Source organism: Mirounga leonina, unplaced genomic scaffold, assembly GCF_011800145.1.
Source record: "Mirounga leonina isolate KUSES-001 unplaced genomic scaffold, KU_Mleo_1.0 Mir_115, whole genome shotgun sequence".
Taxonomy (NCBI): Eukaryota; Metazoa; Chordata; class Mammalia; order Carnivora; family Phocidae; genus Mirounga; species Mirounga leonina.
In genome coordinates this window covers 49,620,210-49,638,123 of record NW_023270268.1, presented here as the reverse complement: position 1 = coordinate 49,638,123, position 17,914 = coordinate 49,620,210, and the positions used below count along the sequence as shown (strand labels likewise).

General features: G+C 42.2%; 1 pseudogene; it reads right to left on the bottom strand.

Annotated features, from left to right (window-relative positions):
• Positions 1-16,332: 16,332 nt before the first annotated feature.
• LOC117999461 overlaps positions 16,333-17,914 on the bottom strand; it is a 74,934-nt pseudogene continuing 73,352 nt past the window's right edge.

Here is a 17,914-nt window from a genome sequence, read left to right as displayed (position 1 = left end):
TGACCAAAGTTCCAAGGCAGTATAGTTGAAAAAATGATCCACTGAAAAGCCCTCGGTGTGTTTCTGCTGTGGAAGACAAACGAATAGCTTCACTTTGCTTACTTTATTTGTGATAGTATGGTCCGTCTGCTGGGAAATTTATAAAATCTAGAGTACCAGTGTCCCATCAACATTTTGAAAAATTGTGTTCTACGTGGCTTGCTTTTCTAAAATCCCTAAGGATTATTCCAAGATAAACTTCAACGTGAAACAATTTCAGCATTTGGCATTTTCCCAAACAGATTCAAATGCTAGCTCAAATAAAGTAACAACTGCATCTTTTAGAGGTCACCTTTTTAGCAATCTTGCTAGATAAAACACAACCAAGAATAAACAAATAAGACATCACAAAGCCCATGTCCCAAAACTCCTGGGAGAGTACCTCAATTCATAAACCATTTACTCTTTCTTGGTCATAATTCAAGCAAGACAGAGCCTCTTATTTCCCACTCCTCAGCAGAGTAAAGGCAGAAAATTAGATGAAAAAGCTATTAGAGGCAGGCATACTGACAGCAATAAGAAAAATTTACAGCAAGGTGAGGATACACAAAAAGCAATGGAGGGGGGAAATACAGAAGACAAAATTTAAAAATAAAATAGCAAAATGAAGCCTCTAATTTTCAAGGCAAATAGTTCTATATTCCTTAATAGTCCCTGAGAACATTTTAACATAACACAAGAGCTGACATTTATTAAGATAAACTGGAGTTGTCAAGTTGTTTCTTCAGGTTTAAAAAGTTAAAATAAAGCCTTGACACTTAAATTAGAAAGTTTCAGGTACCGGGAAAATCGCTTGAGTGAAAATTTCCATTCTCTGACAATGTCAGATGAACAAGACCTAATTGTGACTAATTTCTGCATTTAGAAATATTGTCTTGCCCATTCTCACGAGCTTTTTTCCATCCCTAGCAACTTGGTGGTTTAGCTGATGACTAGCCTAAGAAGAGATCAACTTTGTTCTTGAGCCACAGACCACACATCACTTTCAACCTGCCTCCTTGCTGGCTTGCGGTCCCACGAGTTCACGCACATCCTTATAAAAGTCCACTTGAAATGGTGCATTTCATGTTTATTTCTTCCTAACATTTCTCTCCCTTGTCTCCCCACCTCCTGGCAGAACTAATCACTCCTTTATTTCCATAGCACTTCATTCCCCCTTCTCAGATCACACCAATAAAACTGTCCTGTGCTCTTTCTTGTCTTCCCTGAAAGGACTCTATGATTATTCAGGATAAGGACTCAACCTTATGTACCCCCCACATCCCCAGAATTGAACATAATAGATGATCAAGCTCTTGAATGAATTTCTGTTTCATTTTTTAGTTTGACTGTCAGAAATTCTTTCAATACTACATATATAGTTATAAAAGAATATCCTTGAGGGTGCCTGGGTGGCTCAGTTGGTTAAGCGACTGCCTTCGGCTCAGGTCATGATCCCGGAGTCTTGGGATCGAGTCCCACATCGGGCTCCCGGCTCAGCGGGGAGCCTGCTTCTCCCTCTGACCCTATCCCCTCTCATGCTGTTTCTCTCTCTCTCTCTCTCTCTCTCTCTCTCAAATAAATAAATAAAATCTTTAAAAAAAAAAAAGAATATCCTTGAATTCTGAATATTGACTTCGTTGGAAATTCATTTAACTGAAAATACTTTAAAAACACATTTCAACTTGATACTTCTTTGCCATTTCTTTTGGATAAATGACCATCTGGAATTTCTAAAGTATTATAAACAGATTTAAGCATTTAATATTTTGTTCAACAAGAAACTGGTGTTTGGATAGTCACACCATTCAAATTACTAAGCTTGGAGACAGAAAGAGCTGATCTTTCAAATGCATCCCACTTACGGAATTGTTTATCCTATCACCTCCTTAGAACCAGAGGTGATTAAATAATTCAACAGTCCTTTTGGACAGTTTGTTTCCTACTAATGCTCATTGCTATAATCAAATTCCATATGAAGTTTAAGCTACAAAATACACTTTGGGCTTTGATTTTTTTAAGTGATCTTAAATGGGAGATACTTATAATAAAGAAAAATGTCTTGAATACAAGCCCAAATTCTCTTAACCAATTTTTCCTCCAATTCCTCACCATTCCACACAAAAATGGACATATATCTTGTTTGAGCTAGGGAAGAAATGTCAGCACACCATAAATGATAGGCCATTTTCTTTAATCATATTACATTCAAAACCATGTCGTATCCTGCTGCTGGGAACAGAGTGACTGGCTTGTCCGTCATCAAGAATCCCATAGGTGCCTTCTAGAAAAACATGAGTGATAATGACATTGTTTGAATGAGCAGACTGTCATGGAAGCTCTTCTTAAAAACACACACCTGACCAGTTCTGAAATAACAGACTACATTAATGAGCTCTCTTGGCTCTCAACAAGTGCTCTCTGAGTTTTGTTTCCATGGGCCTGGTCCCGCCTCATGAGATAGCAGCGCGTGTCTGTGGCTGTTACCATGGGAAGGGATGACCTGCTGACTCCAGCAACCTCATCTCACAACCGAGTGGGGGAGGAATAAAACATGAGCTGCAGGGAGGCTCCTGGCTCATCCATCTCTAAGTGATTCTCAGGGCAATAAGAAAAGCTCTGAGAGGTTCAAAAGGAGAGCGGAGCACTCATGGATTGACGTAAGCAAGGCTGTGTTCCAAGTCCCTGCCAAGCTGTTATCAGATCACCATCTACAGGTTTCTGAGGGACATTAGCCTTCTCAGGAAAACAGGAAAGTAAGTTCCAAGAAGAGAAGCCAAAAGAGATGGACCCACCAGGTGGCTCTTGTCAGGTGCTGGTGAGATAGGCTTGGTGCATCAGGCTTGGAACAAAGAGAATGACATTGAGGGTAAAGGAACGCCTTCATCTCTCCCGGTTCTAGGAAACAGACTCTGCGTTAGCACGTCCTCTGCTCTGACCATGGCTTTGTGGCAGAGTCTGGCCAGCTGTTCACCATACCTATGTCTCCCTTCCTAGGCATGCATTTGGACTACATTTCCCCGCCTCTCTTGCTGTTCAGAATGGTCATGTGACTGAGTTCCTGTCAATGTCACTGCTGCCTGTGGGTGCCACTTACAGGCCTGGCCTGTGAAGTGCCCTTCACATGAGCCTCCACACTCTCTCCTCTCTATTGGATCAGTGTCCGTTCTCAGCCACTGGCCATCTTAGAACACAAAAGTGAAGATGACAGAACTTTCATCAGCCTGGGTCTCACTGATTGGACATTCCTACTCTTGACTGGACTCTCATGAGTAAGAAATAAGCTTTCTTAGGTCAAGTCCCTGAAGTTTCATGATTTAGCAGCAAGAGTGACCTTTAATAAAATCAATGGACTTTATTTAGTGAAGGGTATTCATTTACAACCTAACCATAATAAGCATTCAAGAACTCTTCCTGGATTGGGAACCAGAATCAGATATCTGGTTGGGAGCCCAGTTTAATTTCCTGGTGACTGAAGAAATGTTTGGCAAGTTTCAGTTTGCAATTAGGTTGCAATGTGTGTACCAATGCACACAAAACTCCCCACTTCTCTTGCCTTGGAATGGAGATTTTTCTCCCAAACTGGAAGACTTGACACTTGATGACATTTCGTGTAGTTTGAGGAGTTGTTGGGGGGAAGGCAGCATTGCTTCAGTTGTCATCTCTAGACAGATGTGAGCAAGTGCCTCTCAAAACTATGCCGGGTCCTCCTCCCACAAAGCAGAAGCACCTCACACAACAGCGAAAATCTCTGGCAGCACATTAGCACATGCCATTTAGTGACAACCACGAGCTAAAACTGGAGAGGCCAAGGCAGCGGTGGCTGTGGACCGTGTGCATCCTCTCAGAGCTCGCGTGAGAGGGAGAGGGCCAAAGACTCTGAAATGTAGTTACATTCATCGAACAGAGGATGCCATGTGGGGGCTTCCAGAGCCTCTGCTCTTAACCAGCTCTTTTGATGGAAATAATTTCCAGGGAGAGAAGTCTGAATAAATATTGAACTTCACAGTCCACTCTACGATGCAGCCGTTTGCTCTCCATCTGAGTGACTCTTTCCCCATCCAAGCTGCTTCCCAGCCTCCCTCTGCCTTTTGCTAGATACATGCAGGGCCAAATTCAAGACCTCAAACAAGGAGGGGAAGCTGTGACTCCCACACCCTGCATCAGGGAACCTTATACTGCGATGGAAAGTGAAAGGTAAAATTATGCAAGTGACATCTTGGTTGTGATCTATAATCAATCCAAACCAAGGAAAGGGAGTGTTCTGTGGGGTTAAGGGGTGACATCTGCAGGCCGACCACCCAGATTCAAGTACTGGCTCTATCACTTCTTTGCATTTGACCTAGGGCAGGATTTTTTGTCAACCTGGGCTTTCTCCCATGAAGTGGAGCTAGCAAAAATAGCCACCTCACAGGTTATTGGGAGGGATTAAATTGAATAGTCTAAGGGAAGTACCCAGTAGATCATAAGGACTCAGTAAGCACTTGCTGATTTTAGAAAAACAAGGCAGGTGTCCTGGTCTTTGTCAACGTACTCAAGAAACCCCATCCAGGGTCTGGGAAAGACGTATGGCTGTATTTACCCCATATGTTTGCTAGAAAAGCAGGTGAGAGGAAATCATTTCCTCAAGCCATGTTCTAGACTGAATTAGAGCCAATGTGTCAGAAAGAAGATAATAAAATAATACAATAGCAAACATATAGGTAGTGGTTTATAACATACCGTTTTCACATATATACTTTCATCTCATCTTTAACATCCTAGCCGATAACATAAATGCTTTTATTTTCACCGTACAGATAGAGAAATTAAAGCTCAGAGAGGAGACATGATGTGCTGAAATTCACGCAACTGGCCCACAACACAGCCAGAATTTAAACCTAGGCCTTTCTAACCTAAAGACAAGGGGCCGATCCACTGTGGAGGGAGAGAGGACATGTCAGATAGATATTAATCCTTGGTTAATCAGAAAGGATTTTAAGCGAGGGCGTAAATGAAAATCTTAGAAGAGCAGAGTTCTAAGCGAAGCAAGGAGGGAAGCAGCATGTCAAGGTCGTTGTCTTAGAGTTGGCGTGTTTTCCCAGGCTAGGGAGCTCACAGAAGGAATCTGGCAAAAAGAGGAGTGTGGGGGCAAAAATAACAGATGAAGGCTAATGGCCTCCAAAGGGGAGGGTGGGAATAATAGCATTTGCTGCAGGGCCCTCTCTGTCCTCACCCCTGTGCTGAAACTTTTATAGATATTCTCCCACTTAATCCTCCCAAGTCTGTGAATGTGCAGTATTGTCATTCCCATTTACAAGGGAGGAGACTGAGGTCAAGGTCACGTAGATAGTGTGTAGTGGAATCAGGACTCAGGACTGACATCAGAGCTTATATTTGCCTGCCCCAGTTTAGGTAGGCCCTGAGGCTCACAGAGAAGGCAAGGTACACAACGTCTCTCATTGGTTAATACCGAAGTGCACGATAAGCTGTGGGGCAAATGTAAAAAAAAAATAGTAAATTAAGCTGTATATTATAAAATTAAGTGTATAAAATGAAATTAAGCTGTATAAAATGATATTAAGCTGTATAAAATGATATTAAGCTGTAAAAATGAAATTAAGCTGTAGGACTAAGGCTAAATTTTAAAATCACCACATGACGTTACCCCAACCCATGAGAAGCAGAATCTTCAGTACATAGAGAAAGAACTAGAAAGGCTGACCTTAGACAGGGAGTAGACTAGCAACGGCTCGAACAGCTAACCTGGAATGTATGTGAGCATATCCAGCAAAGAGACAATCCAGGGAATATTTTACCCCCTTAATGAGAAAAGAAGAAACAATAACCATAACAGACAGCAAGAGAATACTCTTCCTCACTGAGGGATGTAGGTTTTAACAAGTCCATGGGGCTGTTGTATGAATTCAATGGGATGACTATAAAAAGCCCTGGGCAGGGCGCCTGGGTGGCTCAGATGGTTGAGCGTCTGCCTTCGGCTCAGGTCATGATCCCAGTGTCCTGGGATTGAGTCCCACATCGGGCTCTCTGCTCCTTGGGAGCCTACTTCTCCCTCTGCCTCTCTCTCTGTCTCTGTCTCTCATGAATAAATAAATAAAATCTTTAGGAAAAAAAAAAAAGCCCTGGGCAGAAGAAGTGATGTGTTAGAGATGCTTGATGCATGTGAAGGAGATGAAATAAATAGTCCTGTGTGTCCCACCTTCAGAATGCTTGTCAGATCCAGGTTCCACCTCGAACTCAGATTCAGTGAATATTTTCCTTTCAACTGACTCATTTATTTTAAAACCTAGCCTTGTCCTCTGCCATAATGGCCATGAGTTCATAGGTTAGAGGTCTAAGTTACACATTTCTTCCCAATACTCATGAAAATAAATATAAAACCATCAGCACAGAAGATAATGTATGTGAAGACATTTCATTAACAGGGACATTACAAATTGAAGGTGTTTGTGTGACTCTGTCTCCTTCTATTGAAGAAAATTTTAGGGGCACCTGGTGGGCTCAGTCAGTAGAGCATGTGACTCTTGATCTCAGGGTTGTGAGTTTGAGCCCCATGTTAGGTGCAAAGATTATTTAAAAATAAAATCTTCTTTTAAAAAAAGAAAACCTTTTAAAAGATTTTATTTAGGGGCACCTGGGTGGCTCAGTTGGTTGAGCAACTGCCTTCAGCCCATGTCATGATCCCGGGGTCCTGGGATCGAGTCCCACATCAGGCTCCCTGCTTGGCCAGAAGCCTGCTTCTCCCTCTCCCACTCCCTCTGCTTGTGTTGCCTCTCACGCTGTCTCTCTCTCTCTGTCAATTAAATAAATAAATAAAATATTTTTTTAAAAAAGATTTTATTTATTTGACAGAGAGAAAAAGAGAGCAAACAGAGCAGGGGGAACAGCAGAAGGAGAAGGAGAAACAGACTCCCTGCTGAGCAGGGAGCCTGATGCAGGGCTCCATCCCAGGATCCTGGGATGATGACCTGAGCCAAAGGCAGACGCTTAACTGACTGAGCCACCCAGGTGCCCTAAAAAAAAGAAAACTTTAAAAAAAATCAAACATACCTAGCAGTGGTCAACCAATTACTAAAACAATTCACTTTAAAAGTTGGAGAATGGGGCCGCCTGGGTGGCTCAGTTGTTAAGCATCTGCCTTCAGCTTGGTCATGATCCCAGGGTCCTGGGATCGAGCCAAGCATCGGGCTCCCTGCTCAGTGGGAAGCCTGCTTCTCCCTCTCCCACTCCCCCTGCTTGTGTTCCCTCTCTTGCTGTGTCTCTCTCTGTCAAATAAATAAAATCTTAAAAAAAAAAATACTGGAGAATGTTGTCCTGCTCCTACAACTTCAGAACAAAGCATCAACACGTTTCTTTTTCCTTCCAAGCACAATCCCTGTGTAGGTCAGTGAGTGGGAAATCAAACTCTATCCCTGTACTCTGGATTATGATATCATTAAACCATGTAGGCTCAGAGCTGAAAAGAGCCCGAGAGATCAACTTGTCTAGTCTTCTCATATTACAGAGAAGACTTTGAGTTTTGGAGAATTTTAAAACCTTACTATGATCACAAGGCAAAATGGGATTCGAATCATGAGTGCAAGCCTCTCAACCAAACACCCCAGTCATTATGTGAGCCCACCCCCAGGAATGGTGGAGGAACCAGAGCTGCTGTGCTCTCTCTAACCCACTGACATCCAGTTAGGGAAGAACCATGTGGGCAAATTAGAAGACCAAGACATAGACTCTGCCTTCGGCGTGTCCACAGTCCTTCAGAATGGACGGAACACATGCGAACATGACCCAGTTAACAGGAATATCAAACTGAGAAATTGCCTGCATTTTCCTAAAGTAACCTAAAAAGTAGTCACAGGGAAGCAGACTGAAGCAAGCCCCTAGGTATTGGGCTACTACTGTGGAGGATGTCTATTTCCAACTCACCCCCATGGGGGTACAGCTGCAAAGGGCACTGACGGCCTCCTGGTCCTTAAGTCAAAGGACATCAACATCACCTTTAGAAACCATGGCAATCCCACCCTTCCCCTAGGGCTGCTGCTGGGGTGCCAGGCACTTCCTCTAATTAATCTAACGCCTGCCCTGTTGAGGTTCACCCTCTCACTCACCTAGTCATTCAAGAGTCTAAGATTTGCACCAACATACAAAACAACAGAACAAAGAGCTAGGAAGCAATCTTTCTAGCTCTTTGTCCAAAATCATAGTTAAACTCTACAAAAACATCTTCATGTTCTAACATCTCTGGAAAGATACATCTAGGTGACTTCTCATATAAACATTCTAAGATTTATAACCTTAAAGAAAACATGCTGCTCGAAGAAATATGTATCATCCTTTAGAAAAGAGCTTTTTCTTTAATAACAAAAGAATCTAATCAATAGTATTTTCTAAGAAAACAAAATACTGGTTTAAAAATTTAGTTATTCTGGGGCACCTGGGTGGCTCAGATGGTTAAGCATCTGCAGCTCAGGTCATGATCCTGGGGTCCTGGGATCGAGCCCATCGGGCTCCCTGCTCCACGGGAAGCCTGCTTCTCCCCCTCCCACTCCCCTTGCTTGTGTTCCCTCTCTAGCTGTGTCTATCTCTGTCAAATAAATAAATAAAATCTTTAAAAAAAAATTTAGTTATTCCTGGGGCACCTGGGTGGCACAATCAGTTAAGTGTCTGACTCTTGGTTTCAGCTCAGGTCATGATCTCAGGGTTGTAAGATCGAGCCCCACATTGGGCTCCACACTCAGCACGGAGTCTGCTTGAGATTCTCTCTCTCCCTTTGTCCCTTCCCCTGCACTCTCTCTTTCTTTCTCTAATACATAAATAAATCTTTTTTAAAAATGTAGTTATTCCATTGTAGCTCATTTCCATCTCACTATATTCTGTTCCTGATACCATTTTACTGTTACCGTCTACTGTGTTCTAGATCGGGGGGGGGGGGGGGAACAGGGGGACCAAAAGTGATTGAATGTCCAGTCTTTACCAGATGTTTTAGATAATTTCATGGAATCCTCACAACAGTCTTCTCAAGCAGGTATTCTTGTACCCATTTACAGAATCAGAGTAGAGTTAGTACACTCCAGAAAGGGGAGGCATCTCTAATAATAGGTCCAGTAATCACTTCATGATAAAAACAAGGGCGTGGAGCATGTGACAGCAGCTCTGGTAAGGACTTTCATATAACAGTGCACTTACTATGTGCCAGACCCCATGTGCTTTCCTTATTTAACTCATTTTATCTCCTCTATAGCATTGGTGTTCTCATTATCCACCTTTAACAGCCGGAGAAACTAAGTCACACAGCTTGTCAGTGGCAGAGCCAATGCTTGAACCTAGCAGCCTGGTTCCTGGACTATGGCCTTAACCCCCAAGCCAACTGCCTCTGTCAGATGGGCCCTGCGCAGAGCCTCTGGTCGGTCAGTGACACTGCTGGAATGCAGCCTGCAAACCACGGGACTCCAGGGCATGTTCTTCATCATTGGGCTCCATCAACACTTCCCTTTGCCAAAGCTAACACCTGCATTTAGTGCCCTTGACTCTGTCTTCTTCCTCTTTGGGGACTTGGATTCATTACTTGTTTTACACAATTTCTCTCCCCACTAGAACCTTCCCTTCTGCCAAAAAAACATCTACAGGTCGGCTTTCTGCAGCAAACTCCTCCCTGGACCCTGCTTCAGACTTCAACTATCATCCTCTGGTCTCTATAGCCTCTTCTTGAGAGTAGCCTGCATGCACTACCTCTCCTCCATGCCTAGTCTCTGTCTGATTCTCAAGTTTCTGCAAATGGTCTCCTATCCCTCCATTCTCCTGGCCACACTCCCAGCTCCAGCCTGCAAGAACCTTTCCGGGGCACTTGTGGGTGTCTCATGAACAGAAGCAGCTCTCCATTTCCATTTCACACTCTAGCTCACACTCTTCCCTCCACATGGATTGCCTTCCCTAGCCCGACCGCATCTTGCTCAAGTCCTGCTCATCTTCCACGTCCAGATCCAAGCACTCCAGCTGGAGTCACTCACTCCCTCCTCTGAGCTTTATGACCTTCTTTTTTATAGCACTTCTTATTTAAGTACAAGTCTTATGTCCCCGAGGCTGTACCTAACTTCCTGTGGTAACTACCCTGATCTCAGGCTTGATTCTCAACTCCAGATCTTCCTGCATAAACTCAAGCCAGAGGTTGCTAAGCTCTTGGATCACCTGCTGCCCTGTTAGAGGGAAGAGCATCCACCAAAACTCACCTTGGAGAACTACCTGTCCTTGCAGAGAACCGCATCTGATCCTCTGGAAGTAGGCCGAAGTAAATGATGTCTAGGAAGTCAAGGAGTTTTGATAGCAAAAAGAGAAAATATTAGAAATGTGGCTCAGTGTAACTCTCTGCTTAAGAAGAAACAGTTATTAAGCTGGTAGAAGTCACTATTGAAATGCTTTAGCTAACTGTTCATTTGTGTGTTGACTTGCCCCATGAAATGTTCCCAGTCATTTCAATTTAATAGGTTCAGTCAGCTATGGTTTGGAATGTTAAAACTGTATTAAAAAGTATTTAAGAGCTCTTTGTATTCTATCCCCAAGTCATGCTTCCCCAGGAGGTTGTGACTGTATGAATCCCCAAAAAGCCTCTATTAAGAGCACACATGGTATCTCATAAGTATTAATTGAGCACAACAGGACCCTCAGCTGTCAGGTGCTAGGTGAAGTGCACATGTTTGCCGGATATTTTAAGTCACCCCATCCTTAATTACCTTCATAAGCTTTCAACACCATGCACAATATGGAGTCACATCTCAACTCTTATTTTAGAGAATTCAAAACCAAAATACATTACTCTTACATTATCTCATTTAATTTTTACCGATAGTCCTTTATAATGCTATTAGTCCTCTTTTGCAGTCAAAGAAATTGAGACTCAAAAAAGTTAAGTAATTTACCCAACAATTTGTTTAACTATAAAATTCAGTGCTATATGATGAGGATTAAAGAGTGCACTTGTCATGATGAGCACTGAATAAAGTATAGAAGTGTTGAATCACTGTATCATACACTTGAAATTAATATAACACCATACTGGAATATTAAAAACTTAATTAAAAAAACCTCAATGCTGGGGCGCCTGGGTGGCTCAGTCGTTAAGTGTCTGCCTTCGGCTCGGGTCATGATCCCAGGGTCCTGGGATCAAGCCCCACATCGGGCTCCCTGCTCGGCCAGGAGCCTGCTTCTCCCTCTCCCACTCCCCCTGCTTGTGTTCCCTCTCTAGCTGTCTCTCTCTCTGTCAAATAAATAAAATAAAATCTTTAAAAAAATAAATAAAAATAAAAATAAAAAAACCTCAATGCTATAGATTCCATATAAACACTATGTATATAGAGAAAGCAATGAGATAGGTATCCTCGAATATTGCCAGTGGGAGAGCACCCTGAGAAAATATTTCCAGAGAGCAACTGCTCGACATACATTAAGAATAAAAATGTATGTGTGTGTGTATATATGTATTTGTAATATTATATATATAATATCCACCCACTAGTGACACTTCTAGGAATAGAGCTTAAGAAAGTAACCAGAGATATGATTTTTTTAAATCTGTATAAAGATATTTATTATAGTATTATTTACAATAATGATAAATAGTAAGCAAAATAAGAATAGCAAAACAGTAATATAATAAGATACAGTCCTTAGAAATTTTTAAGTTGTCTTTAAGATAATAAAATGGACTGGCATAATATTAAGTGAAAAAAAGGGGGCGCCTGGGTGGCTCAGTTGGTTAAGCAACTGCCTTCGGCTCAGGTCATGATCCTGGAGTCCCGGGATCGAGTCCCACATCGGGCTCCCTGCTCGGCGGGGAGTCTGCTTCTCCCTCTGATCCTCCCCCTCTCATGCTTTCTGTCTCCCATTCTCTCTCAGATAAATAAATAAAATCTTTAAAAAAAAAAAGAAAAGAAAAAAAGGTAGAAAACAGAATATATAATATGATTCCAACTCAAAAGGCTGGGGAAACGCACACCAATTATTAGCAATAGTTGCCTTTCTTTTTTAGATGTTTTTGTTTTCAAAATTTTTTACCAAATTTAGACAATACTTTGTAATCTGAAAAAAAAACCCTGTTATTTAAAGACAACAAAGAGGGACACCTGGGCGGCTCAGTCATTAAGCGTCTGCCTTCGGCTCAGGTCATGATCCCAGGGTCCTGGGATCGAGCCCTGCATCAGCTCCCTGCTCAATGTGGAACCTGCTTCTCCCTCTCCCTCTGCCTCTGCCCACCATTTGTGCTTTCACTCTCTCTCTCAAATAATAATAATAAATAAATAAATTAATTAATTAATTAAAAAATCATATGCACAGTTGCACAGGAACTTAAAGCCACCTTTTTGCCTCCAACATCAGGACGCTAGTGCAGGCACCACTCTCTCTCACTATGCAGAGGAATGGGCCATCATATAAAACACACCAGCCATCACAGTGTGATCAGTCAACTCTGTAAAATGGCCAAGTACTATGAAGCAAATGATATTAGATTGTTTCATATGTAGTCCTATGTAGACACAGCCCCAGAAAGGGGGGTCAGAACCATTTCCCACAAGACGAATGTGCATTCTCTGCCCTGCTTCCTGCAATTTCATTTCTTAAATATACCAGGACTGCTGGACCCCTCTCAATCTCTAATGCTTTCTTCTAATCATTTAATAATACCCTTTTTTAAAATATAGGTTATCACTGAATCTGAGGATAAGACAATCCTCAAGTCTCTCATGAACTAGAATTAACCTGCTGTAAAATATTTTCACTCCATCCTCTCAGAAAGGAAATGGGAGTTAGAGCCCTCTAGCATTTCCCTATTGATGGCCATTAACTAACAACCCATAAAATGCTTGCCCATAGCAAACGTGTAAAATCTTCAAGGACTCTTCAATGTATTTCACATTCTGTCCTATAAGTAAGGTTTCACAGATGAATACATTTGTTGTTATTTGAATCATATTTGTATTCTACATACAGATCTCTAATCTTGGACTATGCTTTTCATTTATAAATAAAAGAAAAAAAAAAGGCGGCTTGGCGGAGTGCACATTCTACTACCTACATTACACTTTGAGAGGATTATATCATTGGTCATTGTTATCATCCCAGTGATCTCAAGGACTCAACTGAGGTAGGTAGTTCCAACATTGCGGTATAAAAAGGAAAGGAGTTGACGATTAGAAAAATTGTCTTTTTCTGAAATATGCACATATAAAGCTCCGAAGTCAATCTAATTTCTAAATAGACTCAGTTCCAACTGCACACACTAGTTTCCTCCTAGAAACAATCATGTTGCAAAAAGAAAGGGGGAGGGGACATTTTTAGGTTTTGATGATGTAGGATAGACATGATTTTCACTGTTCTTTAACATCTCCCTAAGCAAAGGACACCCAAAGTTACTGCAAATCAATGATCAATAACACTGCCCCACAGATTACCATGGAAACCATTAATTCTGGGTCATCTCTTCTGACTACAGGACAAATTGTTATTGTTTGAGTAAAGTAAAAAAGAGGAGATATTTGTTTTTCCCAGAAGTTGCTGGCTAAACATGGTTACCTTAATTAATATTCCCCCTGACCTGATAAATGTTACTCCACCATCAGATAATAGAGTAGGAATTTTATGATCACAAAACAGAACATAAAACAGGATCATACAATTCCTGTGTACAACTCCTTTAAGAAAAAGCTTGTGGTCAAGAGAAAGTAAAAGAATGTGTTACGGAAGGAAATTATTATCAGGGTTTTCCTTTGCCACTTAACTCTCTTTCCAGAAGCTCGTTAATGATAGCTTTAAGATTTATAGATATGAAGTATGTTCCCAACACTGACAGATCATTCAAGCTTTCTTTGACTTGAGACTATTCTCCTTGGGTCCTTCCTCCATGTACCCCAAATGTAGGCACAACAGCTTACAAGAGTTTCAGATAAATCACTCTGGCCATAAATAGTAAATGTATTTCACAGAACATTTCTAGAAACCTTATCTTGTTCTACTTTTTAAATGTTGATTTTTAAAATAGTGACTTAGATTTGGAAATATCTATTTTATTCCTGCCTTGAAAAGGGAATGGAAAAAGGGAAGTTCAGGCATTTTGAAGTTTGTAGTCCACCAACTTGTTAGTCTACAGGCATCAATGGCTAAATAAATTGATTCAATTGCTAAATTAATTTTTCTATGGTATCCTTTTGGAATTAGAGATATAAAAATGGGGACAGCTCAGAGCACACTGGGATGCTTTGATAAATAGAATGTATTCAGTGATCTCTATGCTACCACGCAGTCTCTACAAATAAAGTATTCTATACTTGGACCATTTCGTCGCAACCGTTTTTTATTTCTAGTTAATGTTTATTACCATTTAATGAAAATAGTTATTTTGGGCTTTATTTTCACAATAATTTTCCTTGCAAAATTATCTTTCATTCCTAAGAGATTTTTTGTTGTTGTTAACAATTATAGGGAATAAGCACTCTTAAAGTTCAGGACTCGGAACGCTGTTACTCAGTACCTTTTGCCTTATAACATTGAGATTTGTGAACTCTTTCTGCTCTGCATTATTTGAAGCTGAGTGTGAGAAAAGAACATAAATTAAATCTCTAGAGCTTTGTCTTGCACTTACCTATTTTCTTTTAAATGTGCGATTTTCTCCTGATACTGTCTTCCTTACTCAGATAAGGGGCTCACACCCCCAGTGCCAGACTAAGCTCTCATTCAACAAATGCACACCACTCAGCTGTCCACTCTTCAAACAGGCAAAACACATTTCCCTCCTTCACGCCTAAGTTCTCAAGGTAAAGGAAGCGCAAGAAAAACAGATGGCCAAGTCTTTTTTTTTTGTTGCTGTTTTGGAAAGGGGCCTTTCCTGCAATCTTCCAACTCCTCTGATTTTCACTTAAGACAAATCTGAATGCCACGCTCCTTGTACCTGTCAGGTCTTGAGAGCCTACAGCCTCCTTCGCGGGAGAGGGGCGGGGGGAGTTCTGAATCCCCATCCCGGGAGCATTATTTGCCATTTTCACCAGGTTGCTGCTCTTTGGGGTTACACCTTCTGAGCTGTCAGTCATCCACAAAACAATGAGAGCCGCTGAGATGGCCACAGCGCGGGCAAAGCGAGCACCTCGCCGGGGCTCTGGCAGAGCCGGCGCTGCGGGGGGCGGAGGCTTACCTGTGGGGCACGCGGGGGGTGCCGGCGCTCGTGCGCTCGCCCGAAAGCTCGTACAGTTTGAGGTACCAGTTCATCTCCACCTCGCGCACCAGAGCCAGTTGCCGCGCCCTGAGCCGGCTTTGCCCCGAGGGGCTGAGGCTGCTGTCTTCCCCATTTTCAGGGGCTTTCTTGGGAGATTTGTCTTTGCCCCCTATGGGAAGCCCAGACTGTTTCCTTAACTTGGTGTGCTCTTCGGCTGTCTGACTCCCCGCCGCCCCGGAGCGCGCGGCCAGCATCCTGGCGGTTTGTGTCTGTCTATCAGGGGAGACTCTAAGTCACTGTCATCCAAGTAATTTGAATTGATTTTTCTGCTCCTGTCTCCCTCATCTTCCCTGTCCTCCCCCCACCCCCTTAACCTTATCCTGCCGCAGAGCTGTAATTGAGCCAGGTCTGTGGCTGGGGAGGAAAGGTTATCTCTAACCTTCCTGAGGAAGCACTAAGGGGGTCACCTCTTGTGATATCTTCCAACATGGGAATTAAAAAAAAAAAAAAAAAAAAACCCTAACAATTTTGGAATGCTGAAGTACGTGGTGCTATTTCTTCTTGGAAGCTTGGATATATTTTTTAAAAATGACATCTAGAGGTTCGTTAGCCATTCTTAATTAGAGTCCCTTTAGAGTTTTAGGAGTTTAATGTGAATTTCCTCAAATAAGTTTAACAATATCAATGCGGTGTGTGTGGGGGGGGATCATTCCTTTTGTGTAAGCCTTAAAATAATGTTTAACTTATTTCATAATCCTCTGGGAGAGGGAGACTTTTTGAATGTCAGTGAGCCACGTAACATACATCAAACACTCTTTCATTCTGAAAGAAGAATATTACCCCGCCATGACTGCTTCAGTAACTGACCCTCTCAGAACCTCTGAAGGATAGAAGGCCTTAGAAGCGCTTTACAATTGAGGAGACCGAGGCTGAAGTTGGAGTGACAAAACTATTAGACTGAAAGAAAGTGGTAAGAACCTGTGTGTGCAGATGTGGATGTGGGGGATGTCTGTGCCCAGGGCCCGTGAACACCAGCCCTGAAGAAGGAAAGGAAGTTCAGTTAATGGCCCTTGTGCTTAAGCCCCATGGGACTGACCCACACATGCCCACCGATCTGTCCTAACTCAAGGGATGATGATGTCGGTGCCCACGTAGGTGTCTACCACAAAGTGGTTTGATGACCCACTAAACCCAGGCATCCGCCAACCGACATCAGCTCCTCCTCTAGCAACTGCCGCAGTGTTGGCTGCATGTGAAGAACTTGAGAAAGTTTGTGAATTTCTCTATCCATGTAAGACCATAAATTAAAAAACAGAGAGGGATAGTGAAATTTTATAGCCTCTGAGAATGACAGGAGAGAACGCAGGAAAGACAAGGTTCTTCTTAAAAAGTTAACTCTTCTGGAAATCATATAGATGGCTTTGAGGACCCCTATGGCTGCTAATTAATCAAAGCCAAGAATGAGGGGACAGCAAATCACACCACGCAGACTCTCCCGTATTTATGTAAAAGCTGTTTAGAGTCGTTAGGATTAGAACTCTGACCACAAAGCAATGTGTCACCTGAAACATGGAGCAAAGGGCAAGGGGGCAGCTGCCAGCAAGTCCCAGGGTCGGCTCCACCCGACACGGAGGAGGCTGAGGAACGCGGAGCACCAGCAGCAGCAGCCTCCGCAATTCCTCTCCCTGCTCCTCATCCCTTGAGTTATCAAAGAGCTCTAAGGACAACAGTATCCACAGCAACAGACTTCTCCTAGTGTGGACTCTGAGGACGGTCTCCCTAGTTTGATATTGTTGGTCATGTGTCCACAGGAGGCTCTGGAGTAGAACTGGGGAGGGGAGCTATGTTCATCCAGCCAAAGGGGTCTCACAGCTCCCCTGGCTTGCCTTTCTTAGGAGGCAGTGCTGTTGTGTTTAGGAGCTCTGCTCTAAAGTCAGACCGCTTGGGTTTGAATCCTAACTCCAGCACTTACCAGCAATATGATTTCAGGCAAATTACTTAACCTCACTATGTTTTACTTTCCTCATCTATAAAGAGGAATAATTATCTACTTGTGGCAGTTTTAAAACATAGCCCTCATTCTTTGTTATGGTTGAAGAGTACTTCATTGTCTATACACACCACAATTTCTTTATCCATTCATCCATCAATGGACACTTAGGTTGTTCCCATATCTTGGCTATTTTAAATAATGCTGCGATGAACATATCTTTTCAAGTTCATGTTTTTGTTTTCTTTGAATTAATACCCAGAAGTGGAATTACTAGGTCATATGATAGTTCTACTTTTAATATTTTTTAGGACGTAAACTAAATGTCCACCAATGGATGAATGGATAAAGAAATTGTGCTTACACACACACACAGACACATACACAAAAGGATACTATTCAGCTATAAAGAAAGAAAGAAAGAAAGCTTGTAATTTGTGACAACATGGATGGATGTTGAGAGCATTATGCTAAGTGAAATAAGTCAGACAGAGAAAGACAAATACCAAAAAATAAATCTCTTATATGTGGAACCTAAAGAAGAAGAAGAAGAAGAAGAAGAAGAAGAAGAAGAAGAAGAAGAAGAAGAAGAAGAAGAAGAAGAAGAAGAAGAAGGTGGTGAAGAAGAAGAAGGAGAAAGAGAAAAGAAAAGAAAAGAAAGCTCACAGATACAGAGATCAGATTGGTGGTTGCCAGGGGTAGGGTGTTGGGGTGAG